This window comes from Tamandua tetradactyla, chromosome 5 (assembly GCF_023851605.1).
Source record: "Tamandua tetradactyla isolate mTamTet1 chromosome 5, mTamTet1.pri, whole genome shotgun sequence".
Taxonomy (NCBI): Eukaryota; Metazoa; Chordata; class Mammalia; order Pilosa; family Myrmecophagidae; genus Tamandua; species Tamandua tetradactyla.
Window position 1 is genome coordinate 99,044,505 of NC_135331.1, and position 22,839 is coordinate 99,067,343.

The window sequence follows — 22,839 nt, forward strand, 5'->3', positions numbered from 1 at the left end:
TGTTTAACAGGTTGTTTCTGAGCGCCAATCGCCTGCCATGCCGGATGGGAGGCCCTGAGCGCTACGCAAGGTGGGGCCGCACAGTCTGCTCTGGAGAGAGAGCCCGTGAGCTCTCAGGTGAAAACAAAGCAGGCGAAAGGTGAATTAACAATCCAAGCCTCGCCACCCTCCCCGGAGCCCTTCACAGGGGGCGACACGCTGGTCCTTGTCCCCCCTACCCCGAGGGAGGACGGCAGAGATGCCCAAGACGTTCCAGGTCCAGACTGCTGCACCCCAGCAGCCCTGCACTCCTACTTCTCCCCACCCTAGGGAAACCCGGGCGAGAGCTGGGGAGTCACTCACCCACAACAAACAGTTAAAAGGAAGAAAGCGGGCCTGGCGATATCAATGCACTTTGATAACAATAAACTCTGCTTTTAATTTATGCTAATGTGTAGGGCTGTGGTGACAGTAAGAACTAAATTACAGAGTGGCTTTCGAGCTGGTAATTATCCCTCCATTTTTCGCTGCTCTGGAAGATGGACACACAATTATGCTCTCTTGCTGTATATTAATACAGATTCTTGACATCTTCAGCAGACCTGGAGCTGTCATCGAGCTTTTTGTCTCCTTTAATTGAAAATTAATGGTTACTGGGTTGCCACGGAAACAGAGGCCACGGACGCCAATGGCGCTCACATCTCACTGAGGGACTGGCAGCGTCAGGAGTCCGGAATGACCTTGAAAGTTAAAAGAAAAAAAAACTTAAAAAAGAAGGCGAGAGGAGGGGAAACGAGGACAGGAGGGTGGGAGAGTATGTGTCGGAGCTGAGAGGAGAGAGAGAGGGAGAAGAGAAGGAAAAGAGAAAAAGAGAGAAGAGGGTAAGAAAGGAGAGAAAAAGAGGAGACAAAAAAGAGAGAGAAAATTGCAGGAGGGTGGGAGTATGGTCACTTGAGAGAGGGAAATTAAATTAGAAAGTTTTACCTCCCATTTTTTGCCTCTTTCCTCTCCTTTTTAAAAGGACCCATTGAAAAGCTGGGAGCTGGGCTTCTTCAACTCCAAAATCCATGGTTCTACAGGATCGGTAGAAGTAAGAGTGGGACTATCAGCAGGGGAAGAGACAAAGCCCCCACACCCCAGTGCCGTGGGAGGGGGCAGGTGTGAGGTATGCCCCGTGGGCACTTCCCGGGGACCAAGTGGGCTGTGCTGTCGGAAATGGGGGCCGGAGAGGGGGTGCCTCATGGGGAGCCGGGGGAGCTGCCACAGCATTACCCGGCAGTGATGAGCAGGCGAAAGGGCTCTGTGGGCCCGGCCTTCAGTTTGAAGACACAACAAAAGAGCTCCAAGGAGTCAGAGCTGGGGGGTATTGGAGGGGGAGGGCCCTGGCAGGGAGAGCTGACATTTGCCTGGAAGATAAGAGATAAAGTGAGGCAGTTCAGTGGGCACCGGGGGAAGGCCAGGAGCTTGGGCTTAGGAACTTTTTTTTTTTTCCTAGAAGTTAGTAGACCCAGCCTAGGGAAACTGAGGGCCTCTGAGTGTTCTATCAGGGAAGGTGAGCTCAGCAGCCACCATTCTAGTTCCTCAGCCCAGAGCACACACTCCAGAAATGCAATTAAATTCAACAATGACTGGATGCCTGCAGTGAGCCATAAGCCAAGTGAGGCTTTAAGATCACAATGACAATGAATAAGGCACAGACCCTGTCCCAGACAGGCTCAGAATTGGAGGTGGGGTAGAGAGACAATTATAAAGTTAGCTCCCTCCTCAAGGACACTGCTACAAGGATGTTCATCGCAGTGTTGTTTATAATAAATAATGATTGACAACTGATAAAATATTAGAGGGACCAATAATTGAGGAACGATAAAAGGAAATGCCTTGTGATGCACCCAAATGATGGAGTATTGTAAAGACATTTAAAATTATGTTGGAGAAGAATTAACATTCTAAGGGAAGAGGTTCTCAATATTTTGGTTAATGAAAAAATCCACTTACAAAACAGTAATATATTTATGATACTGTGACCCCATTTCTAAATTTTTAAAGATATGTGTGCATTAAATGTTATACTGTAATAAAAAGTGCATGAATGAACAGGTGTGAATGTGTGATTGTGTGTGTGTCTGCATACGAATGTTTGTAAATATGTGTGCAAATGTGCCTGAGTTTAAGTGCACGTGAAAGCATATGTGTGAGTGCACACTTACAAAAGGCTAGACAGTAAAATCTTACCGTGGTCATCTCTGGGGAGTATGGGATTATGACTGATCCTAATTTCCTTTTTCTGTGCTTTTCTGTATTTTTCCAAATTTTCTATAATAAATAAATATATATGTGTATATATGTGTGTGTGTATATATATTTAGATAACTTGTAAAAAATTTTAATTAGCTTCTCCAGAAATGCTTAGAGATAAAATTCCCAGGAAACAACTCCCCGTACACTTCTACAGAGACTGGGCCACCTTGCCCAGGCACTGCCCCCCGAAAAGCAGACTCATCAGACCCTTTCCCCAGTTACCAGTACCCCATCTCCAGCTCTCACTTCCAGCCCAGACCCTTTCCTGTCCCCAGCCCCCTGGCCAGGGCATCCAGGGACGGAGTGAGAGGCTAAGGAGGGGCTGAGGGGTGGGTGGGGTGAGCTGATCATGCAGCCCTGGAGGCAAGAGTGCCCCGTCCTTGGTTTCGAGGTGGAGAGGGCTTGGAATCTTCAGGCTGCTACCTTCTACCTCATGTTCAGGCCTGCAGGTGGACCACGAGGCCTCAAGGGACAGGAAAGAGTCTCTCTTTTTTGGGACTCCAGAACCTCATTGGACCTCAGTAAAGTCCAAGTCAAAGATTAACAATGGGCATTTATTGAGGAACTACTCATCATTCCAGCTCTAAGATGCATACTATTGTCAGGTTTTACAGACCAAGCATCTGAGCACAGAGAGGCTAAATGACTTGTTACACAGCTGGTGGGTGGCAAAGCAGGCACCCAACCCCAGGGACTGCCTGCCTCCGCGTCTGTGCTCCCCGCCCTCTCTGCTACTCTGTCCCTCACCATGCCCAGAGAACCCAGATGCAACCGGATGCCTCTCAGGATTGTTAGGATTTCTAGAGCAAGTCCTATTCTGGGGTGCATCACCATGATAAACAACATCTTTGCTTGGCCTTTTTACCCTTGACCTGCCTTTGGCAGGACTGAGGGGAGAATAGTCATGTTACCCCTAATTAGAGCAGAACTTGGAAGAAAAGCTGGCTGGGGTGGGCCTCCCAGCAAATGCATCCTTTCCACCTCATCAGACACATCCTTAAATCCCTAGCCCTCTCAGGTCCCGCACTCACCTGGCGTATGGGAGCTCTGCCCCTCACCCGCAATTCACTCCTCCCCCGTCCCAAGTCTTGGCCCCAAAATTGGATTCCACACTCACTTCCTCCAGGAAGCTTTCAGCCCATGGAATTTGAGTTGCCTCTACTATTCCTTCACTCTTCCCCCTGATAAATAAAGCAGCTCATTATGCACATCCTATGTGGCAGGTCCTACTCTAAGCCCTTTTCATGTGTTTATTCCCTTACTCTTTTTAATTGCCTCATGAGGAGATGCTATGATTTTATCCCCCCTGGGGCACGGAAAGGTTAGCTGACTCACCCAAGCTCGCACAGCAAATATGGCAGAGTCAGAATTTGAACGCAGTTAGGCTGAGATCAGAAACCACATCCTCAACTACCACATAGTAAGGGTTTGGGTTCCACTACCCTTCTGTTGCACTGGATGACCTGAAATCAGTAGCTCATTTGGCTGGGCTTAGGGACATTTCAATGATACAAAAGGTCGGGGTAATGGCCTTTCCCCAGAATAGGGCCTGGTCCGGGGCTCTTGTACTTGTCTGCAGGTAGAGACAGGTTTGTCCCCGTTCTTGAGGGTATATGGTGCCTGCCACGTTGGCTCGGGAGCCTCGGGGGCTTAGGTCAATTCTGCCCTCACTGCCCTGCCACCAACACTCAGGACAGGCTCTGTCCATAGGGGAAAGCTGACAGAGGGGCTGGCCAATGGGGTAGTTACAGGGACAAGGTGTCATGGGAGGGTTCGAGCCCCCACCCGACATTCAGAGAAGCAGAGGAGGCCTGGCTTCCTCTCCTCTCCACCTCCCGCCACTCCCCTGCTGCCCTTCCCCACCTCTCCCCTGTCCTTTCCCCCACCTCCCCGCCTCACCTCTGCCATTTCCCTCCCTGCCCCCGTTTCCCAGAGCGAGAACAAACAAGAAGACAAACCAAGCAGCGGAGGTGGTGGCAGCGAGGGGAGCAGGTGAACTTGCCTTCATTTCTCCGCATTTCCCTGGCTTCCCTGATCCGGACCTTAATCCCCGCTCAGCATCCTGTCAGCCCGGTTGTTCTCAAGCTGACATTGCTGCAGGCGCCTTCTCGGCAGCCTTTCCTCAGATCTGCCTCCTCTGGGGACTTCTAAAGAGGAGCCCGAGGTTTCTCTGTTACAGCCGGCTTCACTCGCTGCCCTCAAGCAAAGCCCATGCTCCCAGGGGGGCTGAAGGGAGTGGGGGCTGCAGGGAGGCCTGAAGTTTTGGAGGAAGAGGGGAGGGTGGAGGTGGCTGGACCCCGAAGGCTTCCCGAGTGAGGGTCAGGCCGGGGGCAGGAATTCAACCAGTGCTGCTGGACTCTTCAATGCAGGGAGGGTATTGCCCAGGTATGTGGGCCTGAGAGACAGGGGAAACTGAGGCTGGATCCCAGTGGATTTAGACTGGCACTAGTTCTGGCTGTGGAGGAGGCAGAGGGTCTGGTGATATGCTAAGTCTGCAGGGAGGTCACAGCTCAAGGTGGGCTTGGAGAGAGGGGTGGCTGCGGCCTGTGTCAATTTCCGATGAGCCCAAGTGTGCGTAAAAGAAAACACACATACACACAGGAGCCCACTGATCGCATCAACGAGGGCTTCCTGAATACCTACTATGTGCTGGGTGCTGGAGAGAAACAAGCACAGCAACCTGGAGAAAGAGGCAAAGCATGAGTGTGATGTGAGATGGATGTGGAGCCCAAACCCAGCTCTGCCCAGAGAAGGCATGTGGTCTTGGGCCAGTCACTCAGCTTTTCTGAGTCCCATTTTCCCCAGCTACAAGAGTGACTGGCAATAAAAGCTTCCTTGCAGGATCGATATGAAGTTTAGAGATAAAACATGAAAGCACCCAGCACTGGGAGTTTAGGGTGATTTTTACTATATATGTCATTGTCCTAAGAGGACATTATGGAGTCCAGAGCTTTGTCTGGCTTTTCATAAACAGGGACTCTGTATGAGAATCACATGAGAGCATGTGTGTGTGCATGTGAGTGTCTATGTACTTCGCAGGGATCTGGGCAGGGCCCCATGAAATTGCTGTGAATCCCTGCTTGAAATCAAACTCACTCACAGCCTGAAACAAACACCCAGAACAGTGGGCCCTGGCCAGCCCTGCCTCTTCCCACACACTCCCGGCTCCAGCTTGTGATTCATCCATCCTTCCTTCTCTCTATCCCTTCCATGGGAGCAGGGATACAGGAGGACCCTGGAAACTCAGGAAGTAATGCTCCTTGAGTGGTTCCTCCCTTCTGGACCCTCTGGCTTCTCAGAGTCACACGAGTTACAGGGACTAAATAGGAAGGCAGAACCTGAGAACCCAGGTGCTCAGTTTCCGGGCCTGAGCATTTGCCTTCAGGCAGAAAGCTCTGAGATGGAGGTGCAAGTTGGGTGGACTTCTCGAGGGTCTATAGGGCAAGGAGTCTTCTTCCCAAAGGCAGAGAGACTGGGCAAGTGGCAGAGAGGTTGTCTCCCCATCCAACTTCTCTATCCCATGGGGACGGAAGGAGGGAGACCTAGAGAGAAAGGGCTGCAAATTAGGTTCTGGATTCAGTTTCTATATCTCTTCAATATGATTCCTCCCTGGAGCAGTGAAAAGAACACTGGCCCTTCTTAATGCCAGGAATTACATAGCTAGGTGGGCTTATACAAGTTACTTAACCTCTCTGTGCCTTGGTGACCTCTTCAGTAAAATGGAAATACTATTATTACCTAACTGTCAGTGTTGCGGTGAGGAAAAAATAAAGCAATACATGAAAACACTTCAAACAGGGCCTGTAACAAGGACTGGTAAAAATACAGAGAAATAGGAACCCGTTGGTAGGAAGGTGAAATGGTGCAGCTGCTGTGGAAAACATTTTGGTAGTTCCTCAAAGAGTAAAACACAGAATTATCATATGATTTGGATATCCAACTTCTAGGTATATATCCCCAAATAATTTATTTTTCCCCCATGGGCAGGCACTGGGAATCGAACCCGGGTCTCCCACATGGCAGGCAAGAACTCTGAGCCACCGTAGCCCGTCCTTTTCCCCAAAGAATTTAAAACAAGGATTTGAACAGATATTTGCACACCAATATTCATAGCAGCATTATTCACAACTGCCAAAAGGTGGAAGCAACCCAAGTGCCCACCAATAGATGAAATGCAGATAAACAAAATGTGATATATGTACACAGTGGAATATTATTTAGCCATACCAAAGATGAAATTCTGATGCATGAGACCACATGGATGAACCCTGAAGACATGATTTGAGTGAAATAAGCCAGGCACAGAAGAACAGATAGTCTATGATTCCACTTGTATGAAATATCTATTGTTCTAGTTTGCTAGCTACCAGAAGGTGAAATACCAGAAACAGAGTAGCTTTTAAAAAGGGGAGTTTAATAAGTTGCTAATTTACACTTCTAAGGCTGAGGAAATGTCCCAATTAAAACAAGTCTATAGAAATGTCCAATCTAAGGCATCCATCCAGGGAAAGATACCTTGGTTCAAGAAGGCCAATGAAGTTCAGGTTTCTCTCTCATCTGAGAAGGCACATGGTGAACATAGTCAGGGTTTCTCTCTCAGCTGGAAGGGCACATGGGGAACATGGCATCATCTGCTAGCTTTCTCTCCTGGCTTCTGGTTTCATGAAGCTCCCTGGGAAGCGTTTTCCTTCTTCATCTCCAAAGGTCGCTGGCTGGTGGACTCTCTGCTTTGTGGTGCTGCAGCATTTTCTGCTCTCTGAATCTCTTCCATTCTCCAAAATGCTTCCTTTTTTATAGGATTCCAGAAACTTATCAAGACTCACCCAAATGGGTGGAGACACGTCATCACCTAATCTAGCTTAACAACCACTCTTGATTAAGTCACATCTCCAGGGAGATGATCTGATTAGTTTCAAATACACAGTGCTGAATAGGGATTATTCTGCCTTTACGAAATGGGATTTAGATAAAAACATGGCTTTTCTAGGGTCCATACATCCTTTCAAATGAGTACACCTAAAATATGAAAATTGACAGAGGCAGAAAGTAGAGGACAAGTTACCAGTGGGTAGAGGAAAAGGGGCACTGGGGAGTTAATGCATAACAGGCTCAAGGTTGCTGTTGGGGATGAAGGAAAATTTTTTGGTAATGGATGGTGGTGAGGGTACTGCAACTGCACATGTGAATATGACTAATCCTACTGAATGGTGCGCTTGGGAGGGGTTGGGATGGGAAAGGTTATGTTGTATATATGTTTCCATAATTTAAAAAATATTTTTATTCAGATAACATCACACACATTCAGTCCATCCAAAGTAAGCAACAAATGGCTCACAATATGATCACATAATTGTGTATTCATCACCATGGATCATTTTTAGAACATTTGCATCATTCCAGAAAAAGATAAAAAAGAAAAAACTCATACATTCCACACCACTTACCCCCCTTCTCATTGACCACTAGTATTTCAATCTACCCATTTTTTACCCCATATTCTCCCTATTATTTTTTTTCTCTCTACATTTTTACTCATCTGCCCATATCCTGGATAAAAGGAGCACCAGACACAAGTTTTTACAATCACACAATCACACTGTAAAAGCTCCATAGTTATACAATCGTCTTCAAGAATCAAGGCTACCAGGGGCGGGCCGCGGTGGCTCAGCGGGCAAGAGTGCTTGCCTGCCGTGCCGGAGGACCCCGGTTCGATTCCCGGCCCCAGCCCATGTAAAAAACAAACAAACAAACAAAAATATAATAAAAAAAAACAAGAAAATGTTTAAAAATGTTTCCCTTTCTTCCTCCCTTCCTTCCTTCTCTGTCTTTCCTTCCTTTAAAAAAAAAAAAAAAAGAATCAAGGCTACTGGAATACAGATCAACAGTTTCAAGTATTTCCCTCTAGCCACTCCAATACACCATAAACTAAAAAGGGAAATCTATATAATGCATAAGAATAACCCTCAGGATCACCTTACCACTCTGTTTGAAATTTCTCAGCCATTGAAACTTTATTTTGTCTCATTTCTCTTTTCCCACTTTTGGTCAAGAAGGCTTTCTCAATCTCACAATGCTGTGTCCCAGCTCCTCCCAGGAGTTTTGTCCCACACTGCCAGGGAGATTTACACCCCTGGAAGTCATGTCCCACATTGGGGGGTTGGGGGTAGGGCAGTGAGTTCACCTGCCAAGTTGGTTTAGAGAGAAAGGCCATATCTGAGCAACAAAAGAGGTTCTCTGGGGGGTAATTCTCAGGCATAATTATAAGTGTGCTTAGCTTCTCCTTCGCAGGAACTATGAAATATTTCATAGTTCACAATTTTTAAAAGAGGGAGAAAACAGTGCTGGCACATAGAAAGTGCTCCAAAAATGCATAAAAAGCATCATGCTGGCACAGAAAGTGTTAACTCAAGGTGGGGTGGGTGTGTCTATATGAACATTAGTTGGTAATAAGAAATAGAATGTTGGCAGAGTTTTAGACTCCAGAAATGGGTATAGATGTCAAAAGTCAAAGTAGCCAGGTCAAAAGGTCATATAACTGCACCTAAAAGGTGTTGGTAAATGCTAATTTCCTTCCTTCCTTCCTTCCTCCCTGTCTTCCTTCCTGCTTTCTTTCCTTCCTTCCTTCCATATTCTTTCCTTCCTCTTTACCTTCTAATTTTCATACCAATTTTATAAAACTTCTGATCAATGCCCTCCTGTGCTAAGGAAAGTCAAAATCAAATTCTTCTGATCTGACCTTGATACCTTCTTCTCTTGGGCAGGTGTGGGCGGTGGGGGGGGGATGCCTCCTGGACCCACCGAAGGCACTTGTTGTCCCCAAGTCCTTGGGGAACCACCAGACTCAGAATCCCCAGGAACTTGTTGAACATGTGGATTCCTAGACACACACACACCTGCAGAATCAGCACCCAGGGATGTCACCTGGGAATCAGCGTGTAACAAACCCTCCTCATGATTCTAACATCCTCTAGATATGAGGATCACCTCCTTTGCACATTTTCCCTGTTGCAACGGGCCCTCAGAAGCCCTGAGATGACCTCCTCCTGCTTCTTCGCTGACCAGCCTAGCAGACCAGGGCAAGTCCCTTCCCCTCCCCATCCTCATTTGCCTCACCTGGGAAGCAGCAATTAAAGTTGTGAGGCCCCAGAGAGACCACAGATATAAAAGCGCTAAGTGAACACAAGGTATGGATTATTTCATTCTTTATTTTATGGAATTAATCAATCCTTCTGAGACCCCCTGCCCCACCCCCAGCCCCTCCCCATCCCTGCAGCAGGTGCAGGCTACCTAGGAAGCCCCTAGTCCAACTGCCTCCTCTCGGGGAGTCCTAGCCTCAAGCTGTCTGGCTCCTAAAGCAAGCCCATCTGTTTAGGGGGGTCTCGGAGGCAGCTGGGAGGGGTCCTCAATCACCCCAGCTCCTTCCAAATCAGTGGAGTGGGAAAATACCATTCTAAGGCAGCCTCAAGCTATAGTGTCTGCCTTTGACGGAGTCACAGGAGGCAGGGATGGGAGACACCAGAGGAGGGGGACTCTGTGAGGCAGATCCTGAAACTCTCATGGGCGTGAGACCAGAAACCCGAACCCAGCCCCCCACCCCACCCCGCAAGCCACCGTCCGGAAAAAATAAACTATTTCCTGCAAGCAGCTCCGAAACAAAGTCTGTGAGTGAGCTGTGACACATGTTACATAAATAGAAGCCGCAAAGGGGAAAAGCCTGTTTTCTCTTTCATTATTTATCACTCTCTAACCATCTCCAGCTGGGTGAGTAAACAGGCGCATTGGCCCATAATGAGGAACAGACTGCTGCCGTGGGGCTGCTGGAGGGGCGTGTGTGCGAGTGTGAGCGAGTGTGTGCATGTGTCTGTCTGTCTGTCTGCCCCTGAGAGGGAAGGTGGGAGTCTGAGAAGGAGGAAGGCTTGTGGGGGGCCACCTGACTCTAGGGGATGAGGGGTATCCACGTGGTGCCGAGAGGGCTGGCAGGGGCCGGGTGTGTGGGCTGGAGGAGGAGTCAGAAGGGGAGAGAGCGTGTGGGTGGGGAGAGGATGTGAGAGCTAGGAGGAGAGTGTGAGTCTGTGACTGTGCCCATTTCTGAGCATGACCTCTGCAGGGTGGCCTCTGAGCGTGACCATGGGTGGGTGGGGGAGGGGTGGGGGAGGGGCATTAGGGTGTGTGAAGGGGTGTGACTATAAAAGCCTAGGGGGTGTAGGGTTGTATGGAAGACGGGAGGACTGAAGGGGGTTGTGTATGTGACAGTATGGCCACGTGGGAGTGTATGCAGAGTATGCGGGTGGGGCCTTGAGAGTGTATGAGTATGTGTGTGAGCCCTTGGGAGTGTATGAACATGTGTGTGTGATCTTAGTGGGATTCATGGGTATGTGTGATTGTGTGACCATGGAAATGTGTGAGTTTGTGTGTCCTGTGTGATTCTGATAAAGTATACATATGTGTCACTATGAGAGTATGGGAGTCGGGAACTGTCGGATTGGTGTGAAATTTTATGGCCATAGACATATATGAACATGTTGAGTGAGCTTGTGAGCGTAAATAAGTGTGGGAAACCATAGGAATGTGCCTATATATGTGTGTGAAATCCTAGTGGTGAATATGGGTGTGGTTGTGATTATGTGACTGGAGTGTGTAAATAAGTGTGTGTCTATGTGACTTTCATACTTTGATAGTATGTGTGTGTGTCACTGAGTGACTTCAGAAGTGTGTAAATATGTGTGTGAGGCCAGGGAGTGTGTTAAGGTGTGCATGTTGTAGGTACAATTGTGTGTACCAGCACATACGTGCTTGGCATCTACATATCATCATCCTAGAAAGGAATCCAGCGGCCATCCTCCACCACCAGCTGCCTCTGCCCACTCCCACATCCCTTCCCTGACCTAGGCAGCCCCGGTGGGGGACAGAGAGGGTCTGGCTGAAGGCTGCCCACAGCCTGACCCTGGCCCTTGAGACATGACTGTGCTCATCAGAGACCCAGATGAGGCCAGACCTGAAGGCTGGAGGCTGCAGGCAGTGAGGTAAGGAGTCAGACTACTTTTTGGTGGTCCCAGGAACTCATGCTTGAAGTCTGATTCCTTCCTGGCTCTGGGTTATTGACCTGAATCACCTGTCCTGTGTGGGAAGTTATATGAAGGACAGACCTATGCCCAGAGAATTCTGAAGCATAGCTGGGTCCTTGGGCACCTACTATAACCAGCCCCATCCTAGCTAACCAGTGAATGACACAGAGCCAGCTGGAGACCCGGTCTCTCCAGCCATGCCCACACCAGCCTCCCTAAACTTCTACCCTTCCAACCTAGAGATACCACATTTGTTCAATTATTCATTCAACAAAGCACAAGTTTCAAGGCCCATGGTTTAGAATCCTCAAAGTTGTCCTTGAGAGGCCTTTCTATGGAACTTCAGATGAACCACTTAGCTTCAGTTTCCCCTCTGAAGAAAGGATGCAACCATCCTTTCCCTTCCTACTTCGTAGGGATGTGGTTGTCAGGATTAAGGGGCCCAATGAACATGCCTTTTAAAGAACTGCCTTATGAAATGCCCTCCATAGGCCTGACTCTGAAAGCACATCACAAGGTAGCATGACAGACAAAGACCTGCAGTAATGGAATCATCTCCAGCATGAGTGATTTGGCATCTTCTTTTCCAGCTTCCCACAATATCTTCTCTTAGCACTATAATGGTTTGATTTACTTCAGGGGTCTGCAAACTACAGCCTGTTCTTGCTTTTGTATGGTCTGTGAGCTAAGAATGATTTTATAGATGAATATTTGCCATCAATTCAATAATAGGGGTCATTAACTTTGAACACTAATTAATCACCCCCCCAAAAAATTCCATTCTCCTTATTAGACCTTCATTACAAAAATTATTAGTGTGTTTATAATGGCGTCAATAAAAATTTGGTGGAAATTTATTTTCTCTCTTGTTGTATAGGTATTACATCCTTGATTTTGTCTCTTGGCCTGAAAACCTAAAAAATTTGCTATTTCTTCCTTTTTAGAAAAAGCCTACATGCTCTGCCTTGACTACTCAACTTTGCTGTTGTAGGACAAAAGCAAACATATGTAAAAAAAAAAAAAGCAAAAACATGTAATCAAATGGGCGTGGCTGTGTGCCAATAAAACTTTATTTATAAAAACAAGTGGATTTGGTCATGGTTTGCTGACCCCTGAAGTAGAGCACTGTAAGCTCTTGGCCATTCTGATCAGTTTGGAGAGGAGCAAGTGATTCCCTAATCATGGTCCAAATCAAGCCAATATTTGCTTGAAGAATTGCTGGACTGAATTTGGGAGCTCTGAGCTGGAAGCCGATGGAACTCCCTCCAAGGTCTGAAGAATAAAGCCCACCAGGGAAGGACAGAACTAAGCAATGGAGAGAACCATCGAGGGCATCACTTTAAATGCCCGGATCCTGTCTCATCTGCAGCTTGCCCTATTCCCCGACTTATCAGTTACACAAGGCAATCAATGTCCATTATTATTGAGTGGATTTCCTGATGCTTGCACTGATACAAGAGCACAAAAGAAGGGCACCTCATCCAGCCCAGGGCATCTGGGAAGACTTCCAAGAGGAGGGGCTATCTGAGCTGAGTTTTGAAGTCAGAGTCAGTAGTGAAAGCAAATGGGAGAAAAGAGATTCCAAGCAGAAAGCAAGGCAGGGAGGCAGCACAGCTGCATGAAAGAGCAGAGCACAAGCCTCAGGTGCCCCATGGCAGAGCTGGGAGGGGCCAGGGATGGAATTGGAAGTTCAAAAAAAAGACCACCCTGTGCCTGAGCACCAGGCCAAGGTACTTGAGTTTGGTCCATGGAAATGGGTTTTGAGCAGGGCATGACAAGTTGGGGTTGGCACTTTCCATGGAACTTTTTTGACCACTGTGAAGGATGGATTGGAGGGAGGTACCAGGAGGGAATGAGGTCAAAAGTAAAGAGGATGGTTAGGCTCCTGGAATACTCCAGCTGGAAGGTGATGAGGGTCCTGAGTTGGGAGTTGGAGTTGAGAGAGTGATTCTGAGAAAGGTTTGGAAGCCAAATCCACAGGCTCTGGTGACAGATGGGATGTGAAGAGGAAGGGAGAGGAAGAATCAAGGGGTGATACCTAGTTCCTAGAGTGACAGGTGGGTCGTGGTGCCAACCGTGGGCAGGAAATGCAGAGATGGAGCAGACTTTTGGAGAAAGATGATGACTTGAGTCCAGGATAGGTTGAGTATGCCATGGCTAGAGGCCCACAGACAAGGGGGTGGGAGCAAGGCCCAAGATATGGCTAAGGCTTGGAGTCCCCACCCTACAGGTGGTAGTTAAAATCATGAGAGTAGATGGGAGGGCAAGTAGGTTTAAGAGAGCAATGGATCAAGGCTTAAGCCTTGAGAATACAGAAGGTTTCAGGATGGCATGCTGGAAGGTGACCCCACAAAGGAAAAGGAAAAGTCAAGAAGGGGAATGGGAGAGCAGAGTGTGGCAGGCACTAGGTCCTGCTCATATCTCTCAACACTCACCTCTAAAGGCAGAGGGCTGCTTACCACAAACACCTGCTCTTTGCCTGAGGGCCTTTTTCCGGCTAAGGAAACACTCTGCTCCTGCTCAGGGCAAGCTGGAAGTGCTGGAGAGCTAATGCACCTGGAAGCAGGCCTCAAGCAATGACAGAAGGGGAGGTGGTGGATAACTACCACAGCTTCTTCACCCGTGGGATGAATAACTTGAAGCTTGTTCCATACATCATCCTGAGTTCCCTCGGGCCCCACGCTCCTCTTCCAGCAGTAACTTATATGTTGATGTTTCTTTCCCTTCCTTCTCACTTCCTCATTCCCCTACTGGTATTCCCTGGGGCCTCTTCCCCAAGAAGCTTGAATCCTTGTCTCAGAGTCTGCTTCTGGGAGAACCTAAACCAAGACAAAGGTGTCTTGAAAACCAAATAGAGAAAAAATGTCTAGACATCCTTTCTTGATAACTTTTGTCTTTTGGGGGATCAACTCATCCCTGCCCCATGGTGGGTGGCTGCCTCCACACTTTGACCAATTTCTTCCTGGGGAAAAGTCTCAACAGGGGCTTTCCTTTATTCAAAGGCTGAGCAAACTTCATTATCATGAAATCCTTTCCTATCTCTCATCTTAGTTCCTCCTATAGAGGTCATGGGCTTTTGTATAACAACAAAGGCCTGGAAAGATTCCCCAGCTCTGAGCCTATAACCTCCTTGCACCTCTGGCTTGGTCCTCTCCTTTCCCAGGACATTAAGTGACTTTCATTCTGTTTTCATTCATCATCTGTCCCACCCTGTAGGTGTTCACTTCTTCTCTTTTTTTTACTGTGACCAAGGGACTGGCCATGATTGTGGCCAGGGACCCACAGAAGGAGGTAGGGAGTGCTGGGTGGTCTAGAAACACTCTCCACTGCCAACCAGTGCACAACTGACCCACCCTGCTTCTTACCACTTACCTCTTAGAGCAAGAAACAAGGAATGGTCTTGAACTAGAATTCTTGGGAGGAAGGGCCCTCAAGAAGCCATGTAGTAGAATGGTGAAGTGAATACTCTGAAGCCAGAAGGCGAACGTGGGCCCTTCACTTCTGAGTCATATAACCGTGTGCAAATTTCAACACCTCTGAGCTTTAGCCTTGCCATTCGTAAAGCAAAGATAATAACAACTTAGGCTAAGTTCCCCCAGAAGCTGCCCCTGAGACAACTTTTTCACTTGCAGTGAAATGGTTGATTTAGGAAGTAAAGGAAACACCAGTAGAAAAGTGGGGAAGGGAGACAAGGCAATAAAGTGTCTGCTACTGAACGAGCTACTAGGGTGGGCTCAATCCCACTAGGGAAACTCTGGGAGTCCATGTAGAAGACAAGCCTCAGAGTTATCCCACCAGAGGGATGGGGAACTGGGGTGCTGATATACCAATTCCTGTCATTTATGGACGGAGGACTCTCCCAGAAGGGGTTAATACCCCAGCACTTCTGGCCTCCCCACTGGTGGCAAAGAGGGTTCCAGTAACCAGGGAGAGCCCTCAGGCAAGGAAAGGGAAACACTGGCAACTGGGAGCCTTGAGGTGGGGAGTATGGGCAGGATACCAATAGCATCTGTTACATCATCTTACAGGGCTTTGGAGATGACTTGAGGTCACACATGAAGAGTTCTTAGCACAGTATCTGATATGTGGGTGGTTATTCTCTAATCAAGATCCAGCCTCGCTCCAGCCTTCGGAGTTCTGGCTCCAAGGGATTTTTCTGCTGCCTAACAGCCATGAGGGAAGGCTTAAAGGCCAAAGGATCAGAAGTTAAGAGCTGAGGGAACTGGAAGAAAGAAGGCTCCAGAGGATATGGGGAAGGCCAGAAAGAAGGAGTGTAGGAAAACCAGGAAGGAGGTAGGGTTGTCCCAAATGGAGCTCCCTAAGTGGAGCAAATGGACTATGCCAACTCTGCCTAGTTCTTTTTTTTTTCTTTTTTATAAACAACCAACATTCTTGACATGGTTACAATCAATGGCTCACAGTATCATCACATAGTTGTGTATTTATCACCATGATTATCTTTTTGAACATTTGCATCTCTCCAGCAAATTGCAAGAAAGAAAAATTAAAAAACTCATACATGCCATGTCCCTTACCCCTGCCTCTCATCGACCACTAATATTTCTATCTGCCTAATTTATTTTAACCTTTGTTTCCCCTATTATCTGTTTATTTGTTATCGATATTTTTACTCATCGGTCCATACCATAGATAAAAGGAGCATCAGACACAAGGTTTTCACAATCACACAGTCACACTGTGAAAGCTGTATCATTATACAATCATCTTCAAGAAACATGGCTACTGGAACATACCTCTACAGTTTCAGGTACTTCCCTCCAGCTACTCTAATACACCATAAACTAAAATGGGGAAATCTATATAATGTGTAAGAGCAACCTCCCAAACAACCTCTTGACTCTGTTTGAAATCTCTCAGCCACTTACACTTTATTTTGTCTCATTTCTCTCTTCTCCCTTTTGGTTGAAAAGGTTTCTCCATCCCTTGATGCCGAGTACCAGCTCATTCTAGGATTTCCATCCCACATTGCCAGGGAGGTTGACACCCCTGGGAGTCATGTCCCATATAGAGAGCGGGAGGGTGCTGAGTTTGCTTGTCATGTTGGCTGAGAGATAGGCCACATCTGAGCAATGAAAGAGGGTCTCTAGGGGTGACTCTTGGGCCTAATTTTAAGTAGGCTTAGCCTATCCTTTGCAGGGATAAATCTCACAGGGGCAACACCCTCCACCCAGTCCTTTTGCCACAACTCTTTGCAAACTCTTTTTGCCAGCCCTGGAGGCCAGGTCTGGCATGAAATGTGACATGAACCCATTTTGGAAGCCCAGGAAAATGTGTGAGCCCCTCTCCATGGCCTAGCCAGGTGTCATGCACAGTAAAGACCCTCTCTATATCTCCCCTTATACCTCCCCTGCACCCATTGACTCTGCCATTTGGGGCACTGCTTTCTCTTAAAAAAAAAAAAAAAGGCCATTGTGGGGATCTTGGGTACATATATAAATAGCTTGGCATCCAGTAAGTGCTCAGCAGATGATAGCTCTTTTCAGTGTGAGGCTACTTCTGCTTTGATATTCCTCACACTCCAATGCCAAATTTCTGATTCCCTCTGGCCCAATGACTGAGACCCCAAACTCTGGTCCTATGGGGTTCCATGGGGAAGGGATGATTTCCTTGTGAAGCAAGGGATGTTCTGAGGACATCCCTAGTGGACAAGCAGAAAGGAAGCAAGGAGGGGTGATATGGGGAACAGAGCCCTTGGGGAGGAGGAGATGGCCCTGAGGGAGTGAGGGTGCTGCCTTGTCCCATTTTCTATCCAAGCCACTACTTTGACCTCCAGCTCTCTTCCTCCAAACAATGAAGACATAGTTACCGCATACATTCTACCACAGCTGATACCTGCTGGGCACCAACTTGTCCTGAGGTGTCATGCAACTTTTGTTCTTAGACTTTGCTCTAAAGTATCAACCCATAATCACATCAAATCAACAAGCTTTTACTGTGCCCGTACTATGCATAAACACTATCCACAGTGCAGTGGGAAATTCCAGAATGACTAAAGTTGTGGACCCCTTACCTCAAAGAGTTTATTACCTAGTTGGAGAGATGAGACATAAATGGCTAATCAGTTAACGAACAGTGTGTTAAAAGTTACTAAGTATTCAATAAATATAAGTTAGCCAACAAAACATGGTGACATCAATGGCATGAGTACTAAAGAGGAGAGGGGAAAAAGACCCCAAAGATCTAGAAATAGTAACAGTAGCTGCAATCTGCAGTGCCTACACTGAGAAGAACCCTACTGAGTTATCCTGTTCCTTAACCACCTCTCTGCCAGCCCCTGATCTTTCTTCCCATTCGACATCAGAAAAAAGCAGGTTAAACCCCTTGTGTCAGGCTCTCAGGCTAGAAAGTGGCATAATTGGGATTTAAATCCAAGAGACTTCACAAGGGAAGAAGACATGGGATAGCTGTTGAAAGATGAGGAAGAACTAAATGAAAGGAGAAGGGGCTTCTCTGTGCCCACTCTTTGGCCTGTCCCTTCCCTGCCCCCACACATATTCCACCCCTTTGGTGAAAGGTGGGGTGCCATGCCTGGGAGAAGGGGAAAGGGTGCTGAGTCTCCTTTCTTGTCCCATTCCTCCACCGATGGGAGGGATCTCATGTGACCCAAAGATGCTCTGTTCTAATTCATGGAAAATTGTTCATTGCTTGTCAGGTTATTGTTCATTTCCTGATCCTTAATGACTTGTGATTTTCCACCCATCAGCCTGAAATCCCACCACCCCATGGACAAGGCCTGAGTCTCTGAGTCCCAAAAAATCATTTTGGAGGGTCCTGCAAACATTTCCCAGGGCCCAGGCACCAAGCCAGTTTAACACTAAAAAGGACAACCTGGCCCCTTCCTGCCACTTCTTGGTGCCCTCTCCTTCACATCCCCTCTTGGGACAACTCCCCACACTACTGTGTCCTCTACTAGGGGCAATATGGTAAACTGATAAGCCATCCAAGGGTAGGAGCCCCTTCCTTAGAGGGGAGGGGGGCTGGTGAGTCTAGAGAGTGCCTTGAAGGCTCTTGGCACAGTTCATTAAGATATCAACCTTAATGAAATATTTCTTTGTTAAAATCACCGTTTATCTTGGGGAACAGGGGCCTTTGTGGAAAAGGCTGCCCCCTTCCACCCCCCACCCCCAACCCCCAACTCCACGTAGCACAGACCCTGGGTCTTTCTGAGTCAGGAAGATTGGCAGGCAGGGTGGGGAGGGACAGCTGAGAGGTGCGGAAGGCAAAGGAAGAGGAGATTGCAGAATGGAGGAAAATCACAGGGGGAAAAGAGGACAACCTGACTGGGCTGAAGGCAAAGAAAGAGGGAAACAGAAGGCCTGGCATGGGGGTCCCAGAAGGAAGCACACTGCAGCGTGACATTCCAAACAACCTAACTGTCCATCACAGGAGGCTGGCTAAAGAAATAGGACATGCTGATATGGTGGAATCCTCTCCAGCAGGCTGCTAAATTAATGTCCTAGAAATACAAGTATCAAACCTGAATTAATCTCAGTGACATGAAGTTGAATAAAAAACAACGATGGGAATAAAAAGTAAAAGCAAGTTGCTGAAGAATATCTTTCATTTGAACTTTTCAAATACTGAAGCAACACAAAACAATCTAGATTATAAAACTTACTTTTACCCACCAACTTCAGAAAACATGGTTACTTCTAGGAAGGAAAGGATAGGGATAGAAAGGGAGGGAGAGAGATAAGGTCTCAAACAGATTAGCAACAACTTTTTTTTATTTCTAAGCATAACAGAAGGTGCACAAATCATACGTGTACTGCACAATGAATTTTCACAAAGAAAACATACTGATGCACCCAACTCCCAGATAAAAGGCAAAACATTCCCAGCCCCTCAGAAACCCACTCATGTCACCAATCAGCTGCTCCCCCATCTAGAAGACCATTCTCCTGACTTCTAATGCCATCGATTAGGTTGAACTGTTTTTGAATTTCAGACATGTAATCATTCTGTGTGTTCTCTTCTGTGTACACTTTTTTTTCCCCTCAACATTACGTTTGTGAGATTCATCCATGTTACTGTGAATAGTAGATGGCAATAGTTTGTTCATTCTCATTGCTAAATATTATTCCTTCCTGAGAATACCATGATTTATTTACCGATTCCACTGTTGATGACTATTATGATTAGCGCTGCTAAGAACACTCTAGTGTATGGCCTGTGATGAACATATATACGTACACAATTCTGTTGGTATACACTTAGGAGTGGAGCTGCTGTATTATAATGGCAAAGTTCTATTACTTAATAACTAAAAAAAAAAAAAAAAGGTTTTGAGGAAAAAGTGATACTCAAGCAGTCCAATGAATGGAGATAAAAAATATCCAGAGTCTGGAGTTTGGGGACTATGGGAATTGGGCACTAATGTTCCCGGACCTCGAAGAGTGCCAGGACAGCTACAAGGAATAAGCTTGTCCATTAGTTTACTTTATCCCCACAATGGGGAGGCAGCTGACCATGGGAAAAGGCATCTGCTTGGGAATCTGAAGATGGGTGCAGATCTTTGCTGCACCACCTTCTGGCTGTGTGACCTGGAGCAAGTTACCTGACCTCTCTGAGCACTCCTGTAAAATAGGGAGAAAAATCACCATGCCTGATGTGATGAAGGTGAACAGATGTTGGTCAAGTGCTTGCCACATAGCAGGCCTTAATAAAAGGGAACTCTTATGATTTGCCGTTTTGCAAGGTAGGTACTCTTCATTTTTAGGTGAAGAGGCTGGAGCTCACAAAAGGGAAAAGAGGTGTTTATGGAAAGCACTCCACAAACAGGTCACTCAGAACCCTTGCACGTGTGTTTTGATGCATTCCTCCCAACTACCCTAAGGGATATTCTCCCAATTTTGTGGATGAGGAAATCGAGGCTCAGAGACATCCTGTAACTTGCCCAGGACGCATAGCTGGTAGTGACAGAAGCTGAAGTTCAGTGCAAGACTGCCTGACTCCAGCCCCCATACTCTTAACCATGATCTTCCTGGGAAGACCAGGCCATGAGCCCAGGGTATGTCACAACCAGAGCTCTGGGACTCTGAAAAGACAGAAAGAGGGCCCTCTCCTGCCTGTTCCAGTAACTTTCCCCTCAGGAGCCAAAGGCTACGGTTTTGAACTTTCTCTCAGAGCCCTTGTACCAAGAGGAAGGGCTTTGGGCTAGCTGCTTTGATTGGAGGTGTTCCAGTATTTGGAATCTTTCTTGGTAAGGTCTTGTTCTCCTCACTAAAGGGCCCTTTAAGGTGGAGAGACTGGTAACTCTGGGTTTCAGGACTTAACTGGTCTGGGAACCATCTGGAGGTTGTAGGTTTCTGAAAAATAAACTTAGTGAGTGAAATTTTTAGAGAGCCTCTGATAGAGCCCTGGGTATTCTTTAAGGTGTACAGGAGTGATGATGGTTGGGACTTGGCATGCCATGACAATTAAGCAATATCTAGCTGAAGCTTGTATAAGAGTAGCCTCCAGAACAGCTCTAAACTCTATATGAAATCTCTTATCTACTGATACCTTATTTTGTTACATTCTTTTCTCCCTTTTGGTCAGGAAGGCATTGTTGATCCCATGGTGCCAGGGCCAGTTTCATCCCTGGGAGTCATGACCCACGTTGCAGGGAACCTTACACCCCTGAACATCATGTCCCACATTGGAGGGATGGTAATGATTTTGCTTGCAAAATTCACACCTAGATTCTTACAAGGCTTTAGGATGACCTAAGTATGCTGGTGACACCTGCCCAATAAAACAATTACATAGGATCTGGATGATGCAGGTATCACTGACACTACAACTCCTTCTGGGCATTGCACCCACAGAAAAAGAAGAGAATAAATGATGGAGAACACCCAAGAGGAGGCCTCCTCTCCTCAAATCATTTTTCTTCCAAGCCCAATTTGGAAAGGTCTTCACCAAGAAATTCTCTCTTCCCAGGCGAGGCAGTGACTCACCTAAGCGCCAATCCTCACAGTACCCCCAGCTCACATTTCACACCACGTGTCTGCCCCACATTCACCTGCCTCAGGTGTTTTGGACCAAGAGAGCCTCCAGGACTCCTCCTAGAGGATCTCTGACCAGTCGCTCACTCCTCCCCCACCCCCAACACACACACACACACACACACACACACACACACACGCAGTCAGGAGATGTTTTAAGGGTGGAGAGTGGACAGAGGAGGATGGAGGGATTTATCCAGATTTCCAAAGGTCTCTGAGTGGGGCGTCTGCTACCAACACAGCCCTCGCCCTTGTATCTTAGGCCTTGCTTCATTCCCACTTCCTCATCCCAACCCAAAACACAAACCCCACACCACCACCACAGTCCGCCCAGTCTTCTTGGACAGAGGCCTAGCCAGACGCTGAGTTTTGTTTCCGACCTAATTTGTCCGGATAATTGACTTGACTTTGCACTTCGCTTTGCCGGCACGGATCCGGCCTTGGACCCCCTTCTTCACTGGTTCGCAGAGCACTGACAGGAAATCCCCCTTTCCAGAGCCAGAGGCAGAGCGCACCCGGGGGTGGGAGTGCGGCTCACAAAGCCCAGAAGAAGCCTCTCCCCGAGCCCCCAATTCAGCAAGCCCACCGTAGTGGGGAGTGGGAGCGGGAGTGGGAGGGAGCAAGGAAAGGCCTGGGCAGACGCGAGCTCCCAGCTCTGGGCCCTCGGCCACACCCCGTGCCGGGCGCAGCCCGCGGGGAACCAATAAACCCCGAGGGAGCAGGGCTCCGCTGTTACCTCCAGACTCCAGTTAGAGGCCAAAGTTGCAAAGCACGCCGTAGGAGCACCCCCAGGCCAGGGTGGATCATTTGGGGCCTCTCCACCTCTTCCTCTTCAGGTCTGCAGCCCCATCTCTTCTCCCCAGGCCCCCCTCTTATCCTTCCCTAAAGTTTGGTCCACGTGGTTTACTCTAGCTTTTGAGTGCAACCTCGCGGGGTAAAAGTTGATGCACCTGCTTTAGGCGAATTATGGTAGCACTAGAAGTTGGTCTCCAATCCCTCCGCCATTCGCTCGCTCGCTCCCTCCTCCCTCGCTCTCCTCGCACTCCCTCCCTCCTTCCCCCTCCACCCCTCCTCCTCCCCCGCCCCGCCCGCCCAGCCCGCGCGCCGCCCGCTCGCAGCCACTCGCAGCCCCGGCTCAGTCGCAGCCCCTCGGAGTCCGGAGCCGGCCGCCCCTGTGCACCGGACGGTGTGGCAGCGACCGGGACTGAGCCCCGAGCCCGCGAGGAAGGCGCGGCGCAGGCGGCGGCGGCGCGGCGGGGAGGAGCCCGGGCCGGAACCAGGGCTGGGCCGGGGGCGGGGACGCCGGGGTCCCGGAGACCCGGAGCGAGCGAGCGAGCGTCGCCGGAGGACCGGGAGGAGGAGCGGAGCTGGAACGAGCCGAGTCGCCCACAAAGTGCGATGCCCCGGCGGGGCTAGGGCGCGCGGCGGCCGGCGCGGCGCGGAGGGAGGACGCTCGGGAGCTGCGCGGCTCGGAGGGGCAGCCCCGG

At 48.3% G+C, this 22,839-nt stretch overlaps 1 long non-coding RNA gene across 1 annotated transcript; it reads right to left on the reverse strand.

Annotated features, from left to right (window-relative positions):
* Window positions 1-388: 388 nt before the first annotated feature.
* Window positions 389-22,307, reverse strand: LOC143682645 (uncharacterized). Its single transcript, XR_013175205.1, has 3 exons — window positions 22,089-22,307; window positions 964-1,052; window positions 389-719 (listed from the first exon to the last, which is right to left on the reverse strand). It is a non-coding gene; the product is annotated as an uncharacterized LOC143682645 (long non-coding RNA).
* Window positions 22,308-22,839: the final 532 nt, after the last annotated feature.